The sequence below is a fragment of the Pleurodeles waltl genome, chromosome 4_1, assembly GCF_031143425.1.
Source record: "Pleurodeles waltl isolate 20211129_DDA chromosome 4_1, aPleWal1.hap1.20221129, whole genome shotgun sequence".
Taxonomy (NCBI): domain Eukaryota; kingdom Metazoa; phylum Chordata; class Amphibia; order Caudata; family Salamandridae; genus Pleurodeles; species Pleurodeles waltl.
This window is the reverse complement of record NC_090442.1, coordinates 47,992,713-48,013,693: the sequence shown is the minus strand read 5'-3', so window position 1 is coordinate 48,013,693 and position 20,981 is coordinate 47,992,713. Positions and strand designations below refer to the sequence as shown.

General features: G+C 46.1%; 1 protein-coding gene across 7 annotated transcripts in view; it reads right to left on the bottom strand.

The window, feature by feature from the left end:
- The window catches only part of LOC138287369 (uncharacterized), a 124,085-nt gene that overhangs the window by 90,897 nt on the left and 12,207 nt on the right, over positions 1-20,981 (bottom strand). For 5 of the 7 annotated variants that reach the window (XM_069227746.1, XM_069227749.1, XM_069227751.1 and 2 more), the window contains exon 2: positions 8,054-8,163. The exons of 1 other annotated variant lie outside the window; for it this stretch is intronic. The gene's annotated coding sequence lies outside the window, so the exon portion shown is untranslated. Of the gene's footprint in view, positions 1-8,053; positions 8,164-19,041; positions 19,062-20,981 lie in introns of those variants that run through there. One more of the 7 variants, XM_069227747.1, reaches the window with a different exon arrangement.

The following is a 20,981-nucleotide window of genomic DNA, read 5'->3' as shown; positions in this document are numbered from 1 at the left end:
ATCATAGCTAAGGGCAAGGATAACGTTTTGTTGATCATGAAACCCGGGAAGTAGAGGTGGGAGCATATACCAGCTGATAAATGTTGTTTGCGAGAATTATCATACTTGTCTCTTTTACTTGTCACAGGTATCGGTGTGCTATCTGTGCTACGTGGTCTCCCTTCAGGTGTGTGCGTGTGGGGTCGGGAGAGACCAAAAGACCCCAGCTCTGAAATGACTGACCGACCACGCCAATCAAAACCTTTACTGCACTTGACCGAAAATGTTTGGAGTCATCTGGCACATGTCGTACTCAACAGGTCGGACTTCTGTATGGCCCCCATGCAAAGTACAGTGGATGTCATATCCACCTGTCTGGTGGCCATTCCTACTCCTGCAAAAGTTCTACTTCAAATTTTTAATGCCAGTAACAAAGATGGAGACGTTCAAGAAAGCAATGTTTTATCCCGTTTCAGTACCTACGAGTCCTGTAGATTTTGCCAAGAAGTAACAGATAAAAAGTGGGGCAACTTGACTCAAGTGATTACTTAACAATATTACCATGGGTGATGTATGTTATGAAATTACTTGTGATTCTTACAAAATCGGACAATGTGCTCAACTACGCCTAGAGGCCACAAGGGGGTCTCCTCAAGAGATCCTGTGGGAACAACAAACCTTGGTTCACTACCGAACTGATAAACATTGCAAACATATGAACAATGACATGTCTTGTTTTCACATTGTGACTACTACTAGTCACATCAAGCATGTCAAACTACCAGTGGGATGATTGTTCTCTTGTGGCAATATCACTTTCACATACATTCCTTCTGATATAACTGGTGGACTGTGTACCTTTACACGATTAGGACTCATGATGTTTCCATTTCATTCTCTACATACTCGCTATCCAGGGGAAACAGTTCAATTAGTGAGGATTGGGATTCTGAAATTCAATTATTATCTAAATCAGAATATATGAGCTTTTGCCTTTCTATTGTAGAAGTTCCAGGATGAGCTGTTTATAAGACTTGAGTTATTAATAAGTTAGCATGTTTAATGGTTAAGAACATCAACCATACGCCCATTGCTTTAGCTGAATGTTTGCTAGATATACGAGGTACTAGAAAAGCGACATTGCAGAACAGGACCGCTTTTGATTATTCACTGTTAAAGCACGATCAGTGTTGCTCAGAATTTGAAGGCCTCTGTTGTTTTAATCTATCAGACCACTCTGAATCCTTTCAGTCCCATATGGACACTTTACATGAATTAGTGAAAGGAGTAAAATAAGATGTGGACAAAGGGTGGTGAACTGGTTATTTAATTGATTTTGGGCAACTGTGCAATATTTTAGGCAGTATACTTGTAGTGATTGGTATTATAATAATGCTATGTTGTTATGTACAATGCATACCTAATCTGCTTACAATGTTTAAACCAAAAAGGGTTCATTTTAGACCAGTATGCTATGAGAGTCACTGGTCAAAGTGTGGAGTGCAATGCTGACTGACTCAATGTTGTGCTTCGCTTGAAACGCCGTCACATTGGTGCGCAGGTATTTGCGCACAGCTTTATTAACGTGTTTTAGCTTTTTCTCACCAGGGAAGAGAACATAACATCGGGGAGGAATACAGATAAGGACGTACCAGGCTGAGAATGTTTATAGTAGACCAGGGTGCAACTCGATCTCGGAAATACACAGTGACATCTGGCCAGTTTCTAACGTGATTTTTTAAACACTGACCTGGGATGGCCAGCACTTGAATTTCATTCCAACCAGCTACAGTCTGGAAATCATTATTAAAACATCTTCAACATCTGGTTAATGGCATGTGTTTTAGGAAAAAGGCTTAAAACCTGCCTTTTGTCATAACTGATGTCTCTCACGATCCATAGCACAAGAGACATTTGACTGATAGAGTGCTTAAGAAATTCAAATAAAAATTATGTAGGTTCCACTGCCTGTCAGGCTATTGTCAAACTTAAGTTTATGCCGTATTATCTTTGTTTTAAATGTTATTCGAACTTTGAAGTAATAACAGAAATAAAAAACCAGTGCAGTGGGGAAAATCAGTTAATACCAGGGATGTGGAATTCCTATCGTCCGACGCCCAGGACATCTTGTTTGGGGTCAAGGGCAACAAGTTTTTATGTTTACTTTGTCCTTGGGACAAGTAGGCCCAACCCTCTGCAGCCCAAACCCTTTGGCTGCCTGTTTACAGAGAGTGGAACTCTCTGCAGTTGAGGTAATGTGTTTCCAAAAGATAAGGCTGTTCGAACTTGTATTTATGGTTCATTATTTGAAAGTCTTCATTATTAGGGTGAGTGCTGTAAATAAATGTTTTAAGGTCAGGCTTCACTACTGACGTTGGTTCCAGTACAAAAAAAAAAAAAAAGTGTATACACATGTTTGAAAAGTTTAGGCTATGAGGCTAAGTATAATGCTCCCAGAATGCTCTCTGATTAGATGCAAATGAAGTGTCATTTAGTAAAATGTGTAGATGCATGCCAGTATTTCCCAAAAATATTTCTAATGGGAAATCAGTGTAACCATTTTCAACACGATTATGGGAAGCATGAAAATAAACAAACACTGACAGAGCCAACTGATCTGACATATTTTTATAAGTCTTTTAGTTTCATCAATGCGTGTCTTGTTTTGACATGGCTTTTGTAACACTTTATTGTTTTGGGATCTACCAGGCCCTCAACATTGTAACAAACACTGGCAAAAAAAAAAAAAAAAGGTTTTTGAACTCTAAAAGCACACGTTGCCACCAGTGGCATAACAAAGGCCCCACAGCCGCCCTCCAGGGGCCCCCTTCAGCACAGCACCTGCCCTGAGTGAGTCTGGAGAGGGGGCTCCTCCATGTTCTTTGCAAAGGGGCACCCTCCAGTTTCGTTACGTCACTGATTGCCACTGTAGTTCCTGACACTGAACAAAACTACTTTGTGTGCCAATATGCTCCTTGTGGAAGAGCAGAATGCGACCACTCACAGTAAAGCCAGCCGAAAGAGAGAGAAATAGAAGTTTAATAAAAACAAAATGTCTTTGTTAACACCAGACCTAATTAGGGACCAAGACCCACATGTAGGTAGCTTTTTGCATGTCGCAAACAGCGACTTTCGCTGTTTGCAATGTGCAAAAAGCACATTGCGATGCACAAACCCAGTTTTGCGATTCGGTAACCTGGTTACCGAATCGCAAAACAGGTTTGCGACTCGCAATTAGGAAGGGGTGTTCCCCTTCTAATTGCGACTCACAGTGCAATGTAGGATTGTTTTGTGACAGCGAACGCAGGCGCAAACCAATCGCAGTTTGCACCCATTTCAAATGGGTGCTAACACTTTCGCAAAAGGGAAGGGGTCCCCATGGGACCCCTTCCCCATTGTGAATGTCACAGTAAAAAAAAATTCAGAGCAGGCAGTGGTCCTGGGGACCACTGCCTGCTCTGAAAAAATGAAACGAAAACGTTTCATTTTTCGTTTTTGTAATGCATCTCGTTTTCCTTTAAGGAAAACTGGCTGCGTTACAAAAAAAAACTGCTTTATTGAAAAGCAGTCACAAACATGGTGGTCTGCTGTCTCCAGCAGGCCACCATCCCTGCGAGGGCCGCCATTCACCAGGGGGTCGCAAATTGCGACCCACCTCATGATTATTCATGAGGTGGGCATTTTTGAAGCCCTTGCAAATCACAGATGGTGTCAGGGACACCATCCTACATTCGTATTTGCGACTCGCAAATTGCGAGTCGCTCTGATTCGCAATTTGCGGGTCGAAAATCTGAATCTACCTACATGTGGCCCCAAATTCTTAAAGAAAGTCACAAAAGTGCACCCATGGTATATGTCTTACCCCTATAAAATATTTGTGAACTGTATTTTAGCGTATTTTAGCGTGGGTAAATACGCATGTGTAGATTTTCTCATGTGAAAATCTATTGAGCATTTGCAAGTTCATTTTCCCTCCAGCCACTTTCTTCCCAACCCTGGAAGAAGTTCTAATTCTGCCATTGTCAGGAGTAAATGTCCAACCTTTCTTATTATGGGAAAATATTAGAGAGAAGCTGGTGAAAATCTTTAAAACATGCAGATTAGTAGGTTTGCAGACTCAAGGGCATTACAGCCCTGGAACTATTGCTTACTGCTTCCTCCAGCCCCAGTATGCAGATCTGCAGAAAGGTGGCAAAATAAGGAAATTGCTACCGTAGGGATTGAAACTGCAAGTATTCAAGCCCTACTATGGTAGTAGCCCTGGCATAATCAGAGAGGCTATTATCAGAGCTCTTACATAATGAGATTGCTGCCATAATTTGTCGCCACACTACATGGCACCAAAGGGACAAGTAGATCTTTTTACAGGACAAGTAGATCTGAGAAGCAACCTGTCGCCTGGACAAGTAGATATTTTAATAAATTCCACACCCCTGTAATACGTATGCAATGACAGTTATATTGAGAGTGTGGTTACCTGGAAAGCAGCTTATGCACAGGGTGATCCGCCAGTTGTACAGTTCACACTCTACCCTTAGGATATTTTACATATAATGCTATGCAAGACCTCCCAGGTATGTTATTTATCTCCTATTCTCGGTCAGTGTTCCTGCTGTCTTCTTCTAGTACCCCATAACTCTCTAGGTCAGGACTGCTGCGGTAGTAGTATGCTATAGTTCTCGCACTGCTAACTGCAGCAGACCATGTCACGCAGCCAGTCTTGGCGCTTCGAAGATCTGCCCCTGCCCTAGCTTATAGCTACCCTTTGTTTGGCTAAGAATTGCACTATTGCCATAAACTTTATTTATATTTTTGGTACATCTCATACATGGCCCAGCAGTGCCACTAACGGTGTCTTGTTTAGCTGTGCATCAACCATTGTGTTCAGTTTCCCAAAGACTATCCCAGAATTGATCCATTGTTGGGCATGTCCACACCAGGTGCCGAAAGACCACTATGGGGGCTGTGCATCTCGGACATCTAGTGTATGTCCCAAACCCTTTCCTATACAGGCTGAGCGGCTTGTGGTATACCAGATAAAGGTATTTATAGTGCACAATTCCGGGCCTACCTTTAGTAGATTTTCATTGCTTTTGGACACCATAATATGTAAATGTATCATCTCCCATGTTTTCCCAATTGTGTCGGCTCCAGCTTGTCTGGATTGTATGTTGTATTTCCGTACTGGGCATAGTCTGCATTACTGTGGCATACATGGCATACATGAGGGATATCAGCCTTGCTGGAAGGACTCACAGTATCGCAAGTGTCAGCAGTTTCCAGTCCTAGGGACAGGCACGGCACACTAGGTAGCACTCCCTAAACAATCAGGACAAGCAATAGTGTAAGTATATGTCTAACGCACTATATAGCCCCTGGTCTTTATAAGCCTTTAGTGTTAGAGAGGAACCCTCTCTCTACATATCTCCAATACTGCAGAGATGACAGTTACATTTCTCCTAGCAGCTGGTTCACAGGTCACCTCCAATTGCGGATTGCTCAATAAGTGGGTCCATCTAGCCAATGCCAGTGATGGCTGCCAGCCTCGACTACCCCCATACAGTGCATTCCACTGTGTGCACTTCTACCCTAGGACTAGTGGGGGTCTTAAGGAGCACTGCCTTTGATGGATGGGCTGCCAATCCCCACTTCATCTCATAATGTGGCACTTACCTAATATTATGAAACCAATGGTGCGCGTACTGCACCTGAGCCACCAAGCAGTATGCTTCAGAATTTGCAGTAGAGAAACCCCCTACTCATAAGGCAGTTGCATAGTCTACTAGTTTATTCTGGCAGTCCTGCCGGCCGAGCAAGCCGCACAGAGTGTGCAGTGTCCTAGAGCAATCAGGGTTGAGTGGAATCTGTAGGTTTTGGAAGAGATACAACAGCTGTGGGAGTACCATCTTCATTATAACTGGCTTACCAGCCAACATAATCTGCTATTTATATTGGTTATTATTTTCTCCAACCACACCCCACTGTTAGCACTGAGTAAAACATCTAGGCCCTGATGATATTGTATGGCGAAATGGCTGACCAGGTCTACTCTCCATAATAAGGGGTCGTCCAGGGCCACCTCCCTCGTGTTCTTGGTCAGCGGTACCAGAACTGATTTGTCCCCATTTAAAGTGACGCCAGGTCATCTATCAAATATTTCCATATATCCGACAGTAGAGTTCAAAAAGTCCCCTGGTTTCCTGAACAGGAGCAGAATGTCAGTAAGGTAGAGGGACACCTCCCAAACTAATGCTTCCCTCGCCATGGGTCTTCCGCAGGTTATTAGCCACCAGCCCTACCGTCAAGGCAAACAGGAACAGTGACAGTATGTAGCCCTGACATGTACCCCACAGGATAGGTGTTCACGCTGTTAGGTGGCTGTGTAATAGCCACATCTATCGTACCATATCTCTCCCCAACCCCATTTTATACAATGCTGTGAAAAGGAATGACCAGGCTACTGAATCGAAGGCCAAGGCCGCACTGAGGTACACCGCAACAGCCTCTAGATTTGGGTTTGTTTGTGTGAGATTGTGACTAAAGTCTGCAAGCATCTGCAGAAGACCTGCCAGGGAAAAACCCAGATTGATCTGACAGTATCAGTCTGTGCAGCAGCGGGAATAGTCATGTCGCAATTATTTTAGATAGCGTTAGTTATTCCCAATATTAATAACTAGTAATAGTCCATTACCAGCCATGTTGGTTGGGGGCATCTGTCTAGTTTTAAGAGAGTAATTACAACTGCCTCTCGCATCACAAGGGTATGGGGGTTAGGCATTCCAAAGCCAATCCCTCTTCAATGCCCGTCAATAACACTGGTGCAAATTCCTCTATGTATGTCTGATAGAATTCACTAGTGAATCCATCACGTCCATGTGCCTTGTTGTTATTCGAAGACTTAATAGTGCCACGGACCACTGCCAAGGTGACTGGAGAACACAGAGTCTCACGTGCAATCCTTTCCACCTATGCTAAAGTTGCCCTAATTAAGTACTAGTTCATATCAGTGACACCATGTGTGGTTCCCCGGGTCACAAAGCTAAGCACAGTTTTTGTGAATTCCTGCATTATTGTGTCAGAAGCATAAGTAGTATGTCCGTCAGTAGTCTTGACGCCACTGTCGATGCCACTCGACTCAGTTAGAGAGTATGTCTTGGCATATCTCCCACTCCACATGTATGTACCACAATGTATTTACTGGGGAATTTTAAGTCTCTATCCACCTCGTCTCTATGTTCCTATTGCATGGTGTGTAGGGCATGTAATGTGTCAGTTGTGCCCTGGGCTCGGTAGGAGGCCTGCAACGAAGGTCTACCTCTAGATATAGTGATGTGTGCCTGCTGGACTTAAGCATTCCATGTCCTTTGACAATGCATTTTCCTTGAACCATGGGCTTGAATGCCTTCCAGAATGTCCCACTTGATTGCACAGAGCCAGTGTTTGTTTTGAGAGAATGAATATCCTGCCTAATATCTCCTTTAATGGAAGAATGTAGGCGCCACAATGTATGTGTCTTTATCCCATCTAGCGGGCATAGAGTCAGCATTACTGGTGAGTGGTCTGCGTTAGTGCGCACCAGGAGAAGTGTATCCACCGCCTAACTGATCACGTCCCTCGAGCCCAGCCAGTAATCCTGCCTAGGGGCCAAACAAGGGGAGAATCATGGCATGCCTATCTCCTCTCCATCAGGTGTCACATTCACTAGATGTCAACAAGGTTATGCTACTGTTGTACGTCATTCAGTGCCACACATGCCCTGGGGTGAACCCTTCCTGTAAAAGGAGACCAAGTAAAGGTCAAGAAAACGCAGAGTTGACTGTCAGAAGCAAGAAAAGAGACAGGCAGCTTATGAGACCTAGTTAGTCCTGGAACTGTCTCCTTGGGCCCAATTACAAGTATGGTGGTGCGGAATCCCAAGAGGACTACTGCTCCATCACACTGCAGACGGTCCTGTTTCCAGACTCAAAATTAACAGGTCAAGATTTCCTGGCCTTGATTTTACCTGGTGTAGATCTGCAGATTTAAATTAAGATATTGTGGGAAGGAGCCTTAAAAGAGCTTGTACTTCCCTTACCTCTGGGGTTGCCAACATCAATATCAGTGAAGGGCGTAGACACTTAAGATGAGGGGACAAAGGTGAAGAATTGACATATTTTCCCAACTCGTGCTTATCACTGGATTGACCTTAAAAAAAAAAAGAAAGACAATAATATTGTTTTAGCATTTTTAGTGCCTACCAAAAGCAACATACAATTTTTAAAGAGTACCAAAAAAAAAAAAAAAATATATATATATATATATATATATATATATATATATATATATATATATATATATATATATTACTTTAAATATGCAAAAATATTAAAACATGCAGAAAAAACATGCCATATTAAGTATATCTGTAGGAAAGGATAATTTTTTGGATTGAAGAGGTGCCCACCACAAAGGATAAGGCCATCACTTGGTAGATGTCACACAGATTCAATTAAATAAACCGGTGCTAAATCCATGACAAGATATGACGCCATCTGGCTTTAATCAAAGGAAATGCGTAAAGTATGTAAGCAGTGCATACACACTAGAAGAACAAAACAAAAAAACACAATTACATTCCACACCAATTTTAAAATATATAGAGGAATTGTAATCAGTGAAATAGAATCAAAAACAGCCAAAATAAAATTCATGAAACTAGAGATATAAATTACAATTTCTGAATATTTAGGTGAAAGTAGTGCCAAAAAGCACAAACGCCAATTATAATCTAAGGAAGCGTTACACAGGAATGTAGGTGTGATTTGAAGCCGCGACAGAGCTCTGGTCAGATACACCATGTAGATTGGTCCCACTGAACTTTAAGAAAAGGTGGTCTTCCTTTAAGACAAATTGGAAATTGTAGCCGCCCCAGTGGAACTGCTCATTGGGTACCTGCCATAGATTAGTCCTATTACGGGGTCTGGAGTTGTTGAAGTTTTTGCTTGAAAAAGTTTCCAAGTTCCAAAACAGAAAGGGATTTTGTGTTTTTTTCCTGGTGCTACAGCCTGTTAATGGGACAAATCTGAAACTCAATCCAACACAGTACAACTGCCCACCAGGTACTTTTCACAGTAGGTCTTTTTGGCTCCCGAGTAAACGTTTTCAAACCTTTACCTGGAACCAAAGCAACAACAGATGTATACTTTCAAGCCACCCATGACTTTGCTGGTGCCCCCTGCCTTTCACTCTGTCCCAAAAGTCCAGTCCAAGTTCCAGTTGCCACTGGTCTGCTGGGTGTTGAAGAGAAAGGGCCTCTTTCAGCTTTTTGTGTCCCTGTAGCAACATAGAAGGTCAGCCAACAGACCCTTGGGAGTCCACGTCTTTATCTTGGATACAGGGGGGACCAAGTCCAGTACTTTAGAGCTTCTCGCAGAGAGCAGATCCAGTCCTCTTCTGTTCTTCTGCCGGTCCAGAAAGTGTCCCAAGGAATTCTGAGTGAGGGTTCAGCTTTGGAGAGGTCACCCACCTGTGGGTAGAGGACACATATGACACTCCTAGGACCTTTCTGACAAATAGAGTAAAGGTTCGCAGGCCGTGGCCGACCTTCTTTTTCAGTAGTTCCCATTTGCTTTGCTGAAAGCTACCTAATTGCCATGTGCCAAAGGATTTTCAAAATGATGAAAATAGCCAAACTAAACTTGGGCTCTGAGGGTTGTGGGTGTGTAGGAGAGTGCACAGCAGTCAAAGTGAGTTTAAAATAAAAAAGTATAGGAACTGTGATGCTCTGTGCAATGGGGTGGAGTCAGTCATCATGAGTTTGGAGTCAAGGGCATGGGGAAAAAAAACAATACACAATATCTTTCCATGCAGGCCCTGAAAAATCATCAAATTGTTAGACCTGCAGGTCGAATAACTTGAATAACTTACTCGACCTAACTGTAATGCACTTTACCAGTAAGCATGTCTCAAATTGTGTGATCTTTGGCAAATATTTTATTTTACAGTCACCTTTTCCTTCTCACAACCTTCAAATAGGAGAGTTTAGCATTTCTGCTATACATAAAAAAACTTTTGTTTGATTAGGACTAAACGTTTGCTCCATGTATAAGAAGCTGGCCCAATTATAGAGTACACACGATCCATATGTGTCTCTTAGTTTACTAACAGCATTGCCATCTGGCCAAGAGTGTTGCACGGTTTATGTTTAAACACTCACTTTTAATAAATGCATTACTAAAGCATGATGTGGTAGCACACTGTCATTTACAGACAGTAAATTTCCAAGATTTGTCTAAAAACATTCCCACTAATTTGCAGCTTTACTGACAAAACTATGTAGTGCATTAACAATAATCTGTGAAAACTGGGTTTCAGAAAACATATTTATCATTTGCACATCACCAAGTAAAGTGTTCTGATTTGTTTTCATCCTATTAAAATATTTTTTTGCATCACACTGAAGAACAAAATTGGTCTTTTACAGCTACAAACATTATGAAATGTTTGTACAACTGGCTTATTTATTTAATTGTAGTGTGTTGGGAAAAAGGCTGACCACCTACAGCTTTCCACTTGGAACCACTTACGCACTCTCTCCCATTTCCCATGGGAAGCCACAAATCTGCAGGACGAAGCCCTGGTCTTATCCCTTGATGCTGAAAAAGCATTTGACTGTATTGAATGGAACTACTTGTTTGAGACCCTGCAAAAATTTGGACTAGGTGACCAATTCATTGCCAAAGTCCGTCTGCTATACGACTGTCCCATGGCGCAATTCAATTGCAGGGGCTTCCTATCTGAACCATTTCCAATCTGTAGAGGGACGAAGCAAGGCTGCCCCCTCTCAACACTTCTATTCCTACTGGCCATGGAGCCACTCGCTGCAACTATCCGCTGTTACAAGGATATCCCAGTAAGGGGGGAGGGGAAGGGTGGGTGTCTCAAAACTCTACTTATATGCAGATTACATCCTACTAAGCCTAGCAGACTTAGGCCGTTCCCTACCGGCCTTACAGGAGATCACTGATGGGTTTGCAACCCTATCTGGGTACCGGGTGAAGTGGGACAAGAGCAAAACGCTGCCCCTTTCATTTATCACAAGAGCATTGTTCAGTTTGACACCAACCCGCCTCAAATACCTAGGGATACTCGTTAACTGAGGATCTGAACGTATGGTGGCAGATAACCTGGACCCTCATCACCCGCATGAAAATGGACTTCGAAAAATGGTCTCATTTGGGTCTCCCCATGTGGGGCAGGCAGTAAGGATGGTCACTTTACCGCGGTTTACATATGTGCTAGGAATGTTACCCCTTCAAGAACCCTCTCGACCTTGAGACCAATAGAAGCAACGATCAGAGCCTTCGTGTGGGGATCTACTTGCACCCGTTTAGCAGCAGCGAAACTTATGGTTCATCGCTCTTGCGAAGGAATGGGCTTCCTTCGGTAGAACATTATGCCCTTGCTCTCCACCTGTCCCAGTTAGCATACATGCTCCCCGGAGTAATGGATCCACCACAATGGGTGAAAAGGAAAAGGATGCTACTCTCCCACCAAGGTGGTCTTAGTGGCCTATACAGCACCAGCCCTCCACAAACCTCCCCTGCCAACCAGATACTGAAGGCGATGCATGCGGCCTAGTGTAGGGCGCACTGCCTTCTTGGAATACATCTTCTTTACATTGGTAGGCTCCTTTGTGGGGAAATGACAGTCTACGAGTTGGGGGTGATCCCCTTAGCTGGGCACAATGGTGTGTGGCTGGCATTGACAGCCTGGACCAGTTTGAGGATGGCTTACTTAAACCGTTTGGGAGACTACGAGAGGAATACGGTCTCCATCCTTGCCAGGAGTGGCGTTATCTGCAGCTTAAGCACTACCTTCAATGAAGTATGGGAGCCACCCCTTGGGTCGTTCAGTCCTCACCTGTAGTTCTCTTATCTTAAGACATGGGGACACTGCAAGGGCGTGATGGCAGGTCTATATGCTATAGACGCTATATACACAGCATCTATATTCGTAACCCCTCCTCAAAACACTACGCTCTAACTGGCAGACGCGCCTTCAGATGGAATATGCCACGGGTCAGATATCATTAAGACCCTAGACAGAGGCACCCGGGATGCCCGCCTGAAGTTCTGTCTCTTTAAAATAGTCCAAGACTGGTACTCGACCCCTGTGAAATTATACAGAGCAGGCCTTTAACCACACGTGGACTGCTGGCGATGCTCGGAGACTCGGTTTGATTTGACCCATGTTCTCTGTGTCTGCCCATCGGTCCAACCCATGTGGAAAGCGGTGAGCTCCAGCCTCTGTGCCTCTCTGCCGCCGCTCTCCTGACACAGTGATGCAGAACTCTTTGTGAGGAACTGTTCGGGACTTTGAGGACTAAGGGTGCCATGAGAGAATGTGCCACTAGAACAGCCAAGGCTGTATTCCTTAGCACGTGCTCTTCTCTCATACTCCTGCACGACAGGGGACATCTCCCCACTCTGTCACGGCCACAACAAAGACTGCTCCACACCGCTCTAGCGGGAGCCAAGATCTGCATCTTTCGTCACTGGAGGTCAACTGTCCCCACCCCGGAAGAGTGGATGGCAGCAATGATCGCGATATCGGCTCATGAACGTGTCATTTATCATTTGAAGAACCAAACTGCTCTTTTCGAGCACACCTGGGTGCCCCTTTTTGCAGGAGAATCTTAGACCGCTCACCACCACTCTACCCCACCGCCTGTCAATGCAGCTAATACTGCGACCTTAGCTTCCCACCCACCCCGGCTCTGTCCCCCATTCCCCTCCTCCCGTACCCGACCAACACCCGTCCCCATACTCCTCCTCCCATGAGCCCCTTCCTCCCCTCCCCCAGATTGAGATGGGCCCCGAGTGCCCCTAAGCCCGTGGCCTCTGCACTTACCCCACCCCCACACCCCTTACCTCTATTCTTCACCCTTCGTTGTAGGTCTCTTCTTTCTCTCCTACCCGATGCTCTGTTGTAGGAAAGTACCATCTTGCCTGGCATGTTACCCCCATATTTCACTGTATATATGTTGTTTTAGTCTATGTGTCACTGGGACCCTGCCAGGCAGGGCCCCAGTGCTCATAAGTATGTGCTCTGTATGTGTTCCCTGTGTGATGCTTAACTGTCTCACTGAGGCTCTGCTAACCAGAACCTCAGTAGTTATGCTCTCTCTGCTTTCCAAATTTGTCACTAACAGGCTAGTGACTAAATTTACCAATTCACATTGGCATACTGGTACACCCATATAATTCCCTAGTATATGGTACTGAGGTACCCAGGGTATTGGAGTTCCAGGAGATCCCTATGGGCTGCAGCATTTCTTTTGCCACCCACAGGGAGCTCTGACATTTCTTACACAGGCCTGCCAGTGCAATTTCACAGCCATTTACCACTGCACTTAAGTAACTTATAAGTCACCTATATATCTAACCTTCACCTGGTGAAGGTTGGGTGCAACATTACTTAGTGTGTGGGCACCCTGGCACTAGCCAAGGTGCCCCCACATCGTTCAGGGAAAATTCCCCGGACTTTGTGAGTGCGGGGACACCATTACACGCGTGCACTGTACATAGGTCACTACCTATGTACAGCGTCACAATGGTAACCCCAAACATGGCCATGTAACATGTCTAAGATCATGGAATTGTCACCCCAATGCCATTCTGGCATTGGGTGGACAATTCCATGATCCCGGGGTCTCTAGCACAGAACCCGGGTACTGCCAAACTGCCTTTCCGGGGTCTCCACTGCAGCAGCTGCTGCTGCTGCCAACCCCTCAGACAGGTTTCTGCCCTCCTGGGGTCCAGGCGGCCCTGGCCCAGGAAGGCAGAACAAAGGATTTCCTCTGAGAGAGGGTGTAACACCCTCTCCCTTTGGAAATAGGTGTGAAGGCTGGGGAGGAGTAGCCTCCCACAGCCTCTGGAAATAATCTCTGCATAAGCCAGTCTACACCGGTTCAGGGATCCCCCAGCCCTGCTCTGGCGCGAAACTGGACAAAGGAAAGGGGTGTGACCACTCCCCTGACCTGCACCTCCCAGGTGAGAGGCCCAGAGCTCCTCCAGTGTGTCCCAGACCTCTGCCATCTTGGAAACAGAGGTGTCTGTGGCACACTGGACTGCTCTGAGTGGCCAGTGCAAGCAAATGACGTCAGAGGCACCTTCTGATAGGCTCTTACCTCTCTTGGTAGCCAATCCTCCTTCCTAGGTAGCCAAACCTCCGTTTCTGGCGATTTTGGGTCTCTGCTTTGGGGATCTCACCAGATAACGAATGCAAGAGCTCACCAGAGTTCCTCTGCATCTCCCTCTTCACCTTCTGCCAAAGGATCGACCGCTGACTGCTCAGGACGCCTGCAAAACCGCAACAAAGTAGCAAGACTACTACTAGCAACCTTGTATCACTTCATCCTGCCGGCTTTCTCGACTGTTTCCAGGTGGTGCATGCTCTGGGGGTAGCCTGCCTCCTCTCTGCACCAGGAGCTCTGAAGAAATCTCCCATGGGTCGACGGAATCTTCCCCCTTCAACCGCAGGCACCAAAAGACTGCATCACTGGTCCTCTGGGTCCCCTCTCAGCACAACGAGCGTGGTCCCTGGAACTCAGCAACTCTGTCCAAGTGACTTCCACAGTCCAGTGACTCTTCAGTCCAAGTTTGGTGGAGGTAAGTCCTTGCCTCCCCACGCTAGACTGCATTGCTGGGTACCGCGTGATTTGCAGCTGCTCCGGCTCCTGTGCACTCTTCCAGGATTTCTTTCGTGCACAGCCAAGCCTGGGTACCCGACACTCCTTCCTGCAGTGCACAACCTTCTGAGTTGTCCTCCGGCGTCGTGGGACTCCCTTTTGTGACTTCGGGTGGACTCCGGTTCACTTTTCTTTTAAGTGCCTGTTCAGGTATTTCTGCGGGTGCTGCCTGCTTCTGTGAGGGCTCCCTACGTTGCTGGGTGCCCCCTCTGTCTCCTCCTCCAAGTGGCGACATCCTGGTCCCTCCTGGGCCACAGCAGCACCCAAAAACCTCTACCGCGACGCTTGCAGCTAGCAAGGCTTGTTTGCGGTCTTTCTGCGTGGGAACACCTCTGCAAGCTTCATCGCGACGTGGGACATCCATCCTCCAAAGGGGAAGTTCCTAGTCCTCTTCTTTCTTGCAGAACTCCAAGCTTCTTCCAACAGGTGGCAGCTTCCTTGCACCCTCAGCTGGCATTTCCTGGGCTCCTGCCCACTCTTGACACCGTCGCGACTATTGGACTTGGTCCCCTTGTCTTACAGGTACTCAGTTCCGGAAATCCACTGTTGTTGCATGTAGGAAAGTACCATCTTGCCTGGCATGTTACCCCCATATTTCACTGTATATATGTTGTTTTAGTTGTATGTGTCACTGGGACACTGCCAGCCAGGGCCCCAGTGCTCATAAGTGTGCCCTGTATGTGTTACCTGTGTTATGACTAACTGTCTCACTAAGGCTCTGCTAATCAGAACCTCAGTGGTTATGCTCTCTCATTTCTTTCAAATTGTCACTAACAGGCTAGTGACCAATTTTACCAATTTACATTGGCATACTAGAACACCCTTATAATTCCCTAGTATATGGTACTGAGGTACCCAGGGTATTGGGGTTCCAGGAGATCCCTATGGGCTGCAGCATGTCTTTTGCCACCCATAGGGAGCTCTGACAATTCTTACACAGGCCTGCCACTGCAGCCTGAGTGAAATAACGTCCACGTTATTTCACAGCCATTTTACACTGCACTTAAGTAACTTATAAGTCACCTATATGTCTAACCTTTACCTGGTAAAGGTTGGGTGCTACGTTACTTAATGTGTGGGCACCCTGGCACTAGCCAAGGTGCCCCCACATTGTTCAGGGCCAATTCCCCGGACTTTGTGAGTGCGGGGACACCATTACACGCGTGCACTACACATAGGTCACTACCTATGTGTAGCTTCACAATGGTAACTCCGAATATGGCCATGTAACATGTCTATGATCATGGAATTGCCCCCTCTATGCCATCCTGCCATTGTTGGCACAATCCCATGATCCCACGGGTCTGTAGCACAGACCCGGGTACTGCCAAACTGACTTTTCAGGGGTTTCACTGCAGCTGCTGCTGCTGCCAACCCCTCAGACAGGTTTCTGCCCTCCTGGGGTCCAGCCAGGCTTGGCCCAGGATGGCAGAACAAAGGACTTCCTCAGAGAGAGGGTGTTACACCCTCTCCCTTTGGAAAAAGGTGTTAGGGGAGGAGTAGCCTCCCCCAGCCTCTGGAAATGCTTTCATGGGCACAGACGGTGCCCATTTCTGCATAAGCCAGTCTACACCGGTTCAGGGACCCCTCAGCCCTGCTCTGGCGCGAAACTGGACAAAGGAAAGGGGAGTGACCACTCCCCTGACCTGCACCTCCCCTGGGAGGTGCCCAGAGCTCCTCCAGTGTGCTCCAGACCTCTGCCATCTTGGAAACAGAGGTGCTGCTGGCACACTGGACTGCTCTGAGTGGCCAGGGCCAGCAGGTGACATCAGAGACTCCTTCTGATAGGCTCCTTCAGGTGTTGCTAGCCTATCCTCTCTCCTAAGTAGCCAAACCCTCTTTTCTGGCTATTTAGGGTCTCTGCTTTGGGGATTTCTTTAGATAACGTATGCAAGAGCTCATCAGAGTTCCTCTGCATCTCTCTCTTCACCTTCTGCCAAGGAATCGACTGCTGACCGTGCTGGAAGCCTGCAAAACTGCAACAAAGTAGCAAAGACGACTACTGCAACTCTGTAACGCTGATCCTGCCGCCTTCTCGACTGCTTTCCTGGTGGTGCATGCTGTGGGGGTAGTCTGCCTCCTCTCTGCACTAGAAGCTCCGAAGAAATCTCCCGTGGGTAGACGGAATCTTCCGCCTGCTACCGCAGGCACCAAAGAACTGCATCACCGGTCCCCTGGGTCTCCTCTCAGCACGACGAGCGAGGTCCCTTGAATCCAGCAACTCTGTCCAAGTGACTCCCACAGTCCAGTGACTCTTCAGTCCAAGTTTGGTGGAGGTAAGTCCCTGCCTCCCCACGCCAGACTGCATTGCTGGGAACCACGTCTTTTGCAGCTACTCCGGCCTCTGTGCACTTCCGGCGGAAACCCTTTGTGCACAGCCAAGCCTGGGTCCACGGCACTCTAACCTGCATTGCACGACCTCCCGAGTTGTCCTCCGGCGGCGTGGGACTCCTTTGTGCAACTTCGGGTGAGCACCGTTTCACTACACTTCGTAGTGCCTGTTCCGGCACTTCTGCGGGTGCTGCCTGCTTCTGAGAGGGCTCCTTGTCTTGCTGGGCGATCCCTCTCTCCCCTGACGCAATTGGCGACATCCTGGTCCCTCCTGGGCCACAGCAGCATCCAAAAACCCTCACTGCACGACTTGCAGCTAGCAAGGCTTGTTTGCGGTCTTTCTTCAGGAAAACACTTCTGCACGACTCTCCACGGCGTGGGACATCCATCCTCCAAAGGGGAAGTTTCTAGCCCTTGTCGTTCCTGCAGAATCCTCAGCTTCTACTATCCAGTAGCAGCTTCTTTGCACCCACAGCTGGCATTTCCTGGGCTCCTGCCCACTCTTGACACTGTCGCGACTATTGGACTTGGTCCCCTTGTCTTACAGGTAACTCAGTTCCGGAAATCCACTGTTGTTGCATTGCTGGTGTTTGTTCTTCCTGCAGAATCCCCCTATCACGACTTCTGTGCTCTCTGGGGGTAGTAGGTGCACTTTACACCTACCTTTCAGGGTCTTGGGGTGGGCTATTTTTCTAACCCTCACTGTTTTCCTACAGTCCCAGCGACCCTCTACAAGCTCGCATAGGTTTGGGGTCCATTCGTGGTTCGCATTCCACTTTGGAGTATATGGTTTGTGTTGCCCCTATACCTATCTGCTCCTATTGCAATCTATTGTAACTTTACACTGCTTGCATTACTTTTCTTGCTATTACCTGCATAATTTTGGTTTGTGTACATAGATCTTGTGTATATATCTTATCCTCATACTGAGGGTACTCACTGAGATACTTTTGGCATATTGTCATAAAAATTAAAGTACCTTTATTTTTAGTACTTCTGTGTATTGTGTTTTCTTATGATATTGTGCATATGACACCAGTGGTATAGTAGGAGCTTTACATGTCTCCTAGTTCAGCCTAAGCTGTTTTGCCATAGCTACCTTCTATCAGCCTAAGCTGCTAGAAACACCTCTTCTACACTAATAAGGGATAACTGGACCTGGCACAAGGTGTAAGTACCTCTGGTACCCACTACAAGCCAGGCCAGCCTCCTATATCTGTTTTCGCATTTTCATCTTCCTTGGCGTAGTTTACCTTTTCCCAATCCTTCCCCTATAACAGTCAACTATACCTTGCTCTGTCTTACCTCTCCCAAACTCCCCATATGGAGTGCTATTATTGCAGATTGACCAGGCACTCAGAGAAGTATAGTCCGGTTAGATCAATGGGAAAATGTATCCTAGGTAATGTGGATCCAGAAGCGGAGAAGAAAACACTGATTCCAAGTTGGTGTTGATCAAAGTCTTTAATCCTTTAGACCGCGTTGGTCATAGATGAGTTTTTCATTTTTGCAGAGAAACAGCCAACACGTGTTTCGTCACACAAGTGACTTTATCAAGGCTGTAAAACAATAATCAATGCTAAGTGTCGTATATTATTCAGTGTATATACAAGTCAGAAAAATAAATAAATTGTACTCGTGCTCCGCTAATGTTGAAATGTGTGAGCATGCACACACTAGTGAGGAAAAGGTGATTGGCATGGCAAACTGTATACTCAAAGTGTGTCCTTTAACAATAACGAGGTGAGAGGGGAAGGAGGAGGACGTGAATGGGACATCCAAATGATCCAGTGGAAAATAGAAAACAGGAAGTACAGAACAGTTGCGTATTAGGTTGTTGTACAAAATAACCCAGGCGATGTGCAGTGAAAATAACACCGCGAGTGTCGAGACAGAAAGAGACGTGACATCTAAGTGACTAAAACTGGCAGAAAAGAAAGAAGTCGTGTCAGGCGGTGGGTGGTGAAACCCACTAGAAGTCCCTGTACTCCGTAACATACCTGGGCCAGTCCGGCCAGGGAGAGTACGAACGTGGTTGGTATGTCGGTCGGTTTGGGAGAAAGAGCTGGATCAGCTAAGTCGAGTGTGGTTTCTCCAGTCGTCGAAGAAGGGAGGCGAGGAAGCCCTGATAAGCCTCCAAAAGATTCCCTGGAAAATGAAGCAGTCTGAGGTGGAGTAGATGCAGAAGGTATAAAGTATAACTAACATGCAGAAACCTTCAAGTGAGTAACACTAAAAGCACCAAGGGGGGGGGGGGGGGAAGAGGGAGAAGGGGCCTGGTAAAGGGGTGTTGGAAGTAATAAAGACTTATCCATGGGTCAGAAGTGACGTAAGTTTAATGAGGAAAGCGCAGAACGGCATATAGCAAAAAGTTCCAAAAGGGAGTAGGTCACTTAGAGGTAAGGAACAAGTGTGTAATAGCGGATAAGAGGGGCGAGGAGCTGTGGCATGCGTTAGTTAATAACCAGGATGTCCGGAGAAAAAATGAAAAGAGTATCGGAAAACCAAAAGTGTAAATTAAAGTGAGTTCTGCCAGTAGGGTTAACCAGCATGGGGCCCGTAGTCAGTTAAGAAATTACGAAGGCATGAACATACCGTAATTATACAGGTAACTGTACTGAGCTATACACACTCTGGTGTGTGGTGCCAGGTGGTAAATACAGAGAAAAAACGTTTGGATGCAAGGGTCTGAGGTTCGGATAGGAGATCCAAAGAAGTACCAATAGCGAGTAAAAATTGTGCTACCAAGTTAGTAACCTCGCAGAGGTGGTGAACGCGTATCAAGGGGGGCAGGTAGGAAGTCTTAGCGTCTGAGAAGCTAATAAAAAGGCGAAAATACCTTATAGATACTGCTCGGTTCGTCTGTTGTGTGAAATGAAGCGTCCGATGTATTGAGCGCCCCGCACGTATTAATGTGGGAGCGTTTCATCGACATGAAAGGAGGACTATGCTAAGTAGATGTCCCATATGAAAGCCGATGTAGTGAGAAAAAGAAGCGGCCATCTATTAATGATGGGAGTAGACTGGAAATAAAGTATGTAACGCTAGTAGGCAAGCGGTATGCTGAGTGGAGTGCTAAGTTCGTACACTATTCGAAAATAGCATGTCCGTAGTTTCTGGTGGATGTGAAAAGCGTGTCAGTAGACTAAAATAAGGGAGAACTCAGCGTTCAAAACGTCCCAAAAGGTGTCGAGTGTATGGAAAATAATGGCGGCCATTTTGTAATGGTGGGGTCGAAGGCAGTCAAAGGAGTGCAGGAAGTTTGGCCGTGTTGCAGGAGTACTCCAAACTTTTAAGGAGTTTGATAGCCCTGAAATCCCTATGTGAACAGAGAAAAGAGACCCAGACGGTGAAGAGCGGCTAGCTTCACTGGTTATAAGTGAGTTGTGAGACACCAATTTAAGTTATCTTAAAATGTCCTGCTTGAAAGTGTGGCAAGAGCACCAACGGGGTGAGGGTTGACAGCTATAATTAGGAAAATAAACAAAGCATAAGTAATGACATTTTGCATAGTACAATGTAGGCGTGATTGAAAACCTCCTTGGACACAACATAGTCCAGTGAGGATAGTAGGTAAATGTGAAAATGGGGTTACAAGTGCAAAGTACATACAACAGAAGTTTGATGCGCATTAATATGCATGTTCCATATGAACTGAGTAACATGTTCAAATACATCGTATAGACATGGAGCTAAAAAGGCATATATCACAAAGCTAGGTGAGGAAGAAATGTAGTTCATGGTCAGTGTTTAGTCCATGTTCTACTGCACGGAGTTTAAGAATCCAACCTGCCTCACATCTCCGTAAGTCCCTGGTTCTATCCCCTAGTCTGGGTGAACCAGTGACCTGACCGATACCGTGAAACCTAATGTTAATCAAATCCCTCTCGCCATGCATAGTGTTAAAATGGACGGCCATCGGGTACGTGCTATTGAAGTT